Source organism: Protopterus annectens, chromosome 8.part0, assembly GCF_019279795.1.
Source record: "Protopterus annectens isolate FY-2018-M chromosome 8.part0, PAN1.0, whole genome shotgun sequence".
NCBI lineage: Eukaryota > Metazoa > Chordata > Ceratodontiformes > Protopteridae > Protopterus > Protopterus annectens.
In genome coordinates, this window is record NC_056741.1 from 157,726,770 (window position 1) to 157,730,680 (window position 3,911).

Sequence of the window (3,911 nt, forward strand, 5' to 3'; positions counted from 1 at the left end):
AGTACTGTATATTGATACTGCTGAGTTCAGATCAAGTAAACAATTCTGAGCCATATATTTTCCCTTCAGGAGCAACAGGTCTTTTAAAAAATGAAAACATTCCTTCTCTTCCAAAGAATATCTTTATAAAATGGGCTCTGTTAATAAATTCTCTTTATATGTGTTTTCAAAATAAAGGCAAAATATCGCCTCTTATATTTTTAGAACTGTAAAACTGTTTGCAGAGTACCCTAGACTGTTAAATGCCATTCTGTTCACCATTAATTAATGTGCTTTAAACCCAAACAAGACACTTACATATACAAATTCCATTAGCTTATTCTAAAGTAAAACAAACTGCAAGTATTTTTTGTAGCAAAGGAAAACATGAGGCATGCATTTATCCTCCTGTTTTCTATCTTCTTTCTCTTCTTTAGCACTTCTAATTAACATAACACAACTGCACTTGACCAGTACATCTCCTATACAACCAGAATGATTTAACATTAACATTTTCCTTTATTGTAAGCAGTAAATTTATGCTCCTAAGGAACCAAAAACCCTTGTACTCCATCCCCCACTTCAGTTTGAACATCAGGTTTTCCCGTCAAACCATGAAGAAAAGATTTGTAATTCAGCTCTAGACTTTTGACTTTTTTAAAATTCGATTATGCCTGTGACACTTTTTTTTGGGGGGGGGGGCACAAAGCAGAATTAACAGTGACTAGAGGATATCTGGTGAGGAATACTGTTTTATTTTTTTTTTGATATTTGCAATCGTCCGAGGATTACAGTATAATACTAGTGTTACACTGCAGTGATATTTCCGGAATGTGAATTCAGGCCCTGCTGTGCGAAATTCAGCATTGCATAAATACTAGAATGCACTGTCGGTGGTGGGACAGGAGTCTAAACCCTGGTGTGGGGAGTTCAGCCCTGCTGGAGAATGCTCTAAGTCATAGTGCAATGAGTTCAGTGCCACATTTACTGCACTACAGTGTCACTGCTGGAACATGAGTCTAAGCCCTGGTCTGGCAAGTATGATACCACATTAATACTGCACTGTGGTGTCAGTGGTGAAACATCAGTCTAGGCCCTAGTGTGGGGAGCTCAGCACTGCATTAATACTGCACTGGTGTTATCACTGCTGAAACATCAGTCTTTGAAGTGATGTGGGGAGTTCAGCAGGAAACTGATACTGCCATACAGTGTCACTGCTGGAAAATTAATCTAAGCCCTGGTGTGGTGAGTTCAGTACCACATTAAAACTGCACAGCAGTATCAGTGGTGAAACATCAGTCTAGGCCCTGTTGTGGGGAGGTCAGCACCACATTAAGACTACACTGCGCTGTCACTGCTGGAACATGAGTTGAAGTCCTAGTGGGGGGAGTTCAGCAGGAAATTGATACTGCACTGCAGTGTCACTGCTGAAAAATGAAACTAAGTCATAGTGCAATGAGTTTAGTGTCACATTTATTGCACTGCAGTGTTATTGCTGGAACATGAGTCTAAGCCCTGGTGCGGTGAGTATGACATCATATTAATACTGCACTGTGGTGTCAGTGGTGAAACATTGGTCTAGGCCCTGGTGTGGGGAGGTCAGCACCACATTAAGATTGTACTACAATGTCACTGCTGGAACATGAATCTAAGTCCTGGTGTGTGGGGTTCAACAGAACATTAATACTGCCCTACAGTATGGATGCTAGAACATGAATCTAAGCCATGGTGTGGTCCCCCTGCACCCCTCAATCTGTGGGCAAACCCCCGTACCTGCCAAACTTATATATAACAACTCAGACATTGCCATACCTTGGTGAAAAGGGAATATTCTGAAAAATGGCAAATCAGACTTGGTATAAACACATCTGATGTTTTTTGCCATTCCGTCTCCACATTTCAGGACTCACCGTAGCAGGTCCCAACATTTTAAATGGTCAACATATAATGCCCCCTTTGGCATATATCTGTCCATACACATGCAACAAGTGGAACACTCACAGATATATCTTACTAAAAGGATACAAGGTCTAAACAGCATGTCCTACATAGACTGGCTCAAAGCCCTGTCACTACAATCGGTGTCCTACAGACTACTAAGAGGTGACCTGTGTCTGGCATACAAGGTATCCTGTTTCCCAACACTGATGGACTTAATGCACATGAGCAAGCCAAATGGCATTAGAATTATTTCGTCTAGGGATCTAAACCACTTCTCCAACATCAATAAATTGGAAGAAAAAGTATAACTTGCAGAGAATATCACTGTTCTGGAACAGACTTCCCATCCACATAAAACAAAGTTCATCCCTGTCCATACTGAAGAGCAACTTGAACTATGTATGAGAAAAAACAAATTTACCCCAGGACTGCCTCTTGCACTAATAATGGGCAGAGGTAGCTCCTAAATGCTTTATCCCATGCATGAGTACCCTCAAATTATCTGTGGTATGATTCCAGTTATTGTCATTGGGTAGTATATAATTATCAACCATGGGATGGGTAAGGCCAATATCTTATCAGCTGGGATAGGTTAGTTCGAGCACAAAAAAGAAAAGTGTCTAGTCTTAAATGGCCCACAAGGGCAGCTAGCGTAGTACTTACCTACGAACCTATTAATGGTCACATCAGGTACTGCAATAATTTGTACAGAGTAGGTTATATGAATTATTATGTGATGTAGGAAGTTACATTTAGTGATCCAGCAGTACAGAAATGTGATTGTCCTTTACTTCCATTTTTCCCATGGATGCACACCAAAGGTGGTCACAATTTGAAGGACAATTTACTGTTAATTTTGTATGCCTAATCCTCTTTAATCAATTGACATACAATGCGTAGAAGAGATTCAGTCATTTGACATAAGCTGTTCATTGGTTGGGCTTAAACTAAACAATGATTGATCTTTGGGAAACAAAATGAATAAAGTATAAGTCTCATCAATGCATGATTTGTCACTTTTGGATTTACACTATTATATTCTTTGCCTGGAATTCAGCACCAGTTTGAAAGAAGCTTTTCTGTTTTTTTACCAGTTTGTTCTGTTACAGCTATACAACTATATTAATAAACAGAGTATGCCCCTCAAAGCCGAACATAACCTTCAGTGTATTACTAAGTATTATTATTGTTTTATTTTTTATGTGGCACCCAGCACCACATATATTTACTAACATCTGTTGCTATAGCTATGCAGCTTTCTGATTCACTTTATCAAAGAAGAGCTGCAATAATTATGTCCTGCCCTGAATAAAACTGGCGATGAGAAAAAATGCTTTATTATTATTTTAAAGTTTAACAAAACGAGAAAAATCAAATCAATTTGTTTCTGAAAGTCAAACGTACAAATTTAAATAAACGCTGCAGTCCTGTAACTTAACTCATCATCTCCATCATCAACTGGCCCCCCGACTTTCTCCCATTTTTAATGGGATTGAGGCATCACTTCAATTGTTGTTACTCTTCTCAGCTTAGTGCCTCTCTCTCCTACCTTCTTTGACAGTCATAATCGCATGACACAGGACTTGTTTCATGCAATCATATCCCTTGGCTTGCTATTCTCATCTTCTCTTGTCTTCTTCCTGCCTCTCCTAAATCTGCTTTACCCAATCACCTTCTACTTTCCTGCACATATAACCAAACCACTGTAATCTTTTCTCCTTGACCTTCTGTATGATTTCCTAATTTCTTTGCTTATCTCACAGTGTATGTCTAATTACCCAGTCTGGCACTTCATCTTCATCACCTCCAGCCTGTTCAGATGTTCTGCTTTCACTGTCCAAGTTTCTGTGGTCTACAGTAACACTTACATTTTTTTTGTACACTTTACTTTTCAACTTCTTTGGCATTATTCTGTGATTCACCTTGAAGTTTTGTGCCATTTGCGTGCAGCACCTCTAACTATACCTTGGACTCCCATTTTCAGATTTTTC

General features: G+C 39.2%; 1 pseudogene; it reads right to left on the reverse strand.

The window, feature by feature from the left end:
• Nucleotides 1–321: 321 nt before the first annotated feature.
• LOC122808170 lies at nt 322–3,485 on the reverse strand (annotated as a pseudogene).
• Between the last annotated feature and the right edge of the window lie 426 nt (nt 3,486–3,911).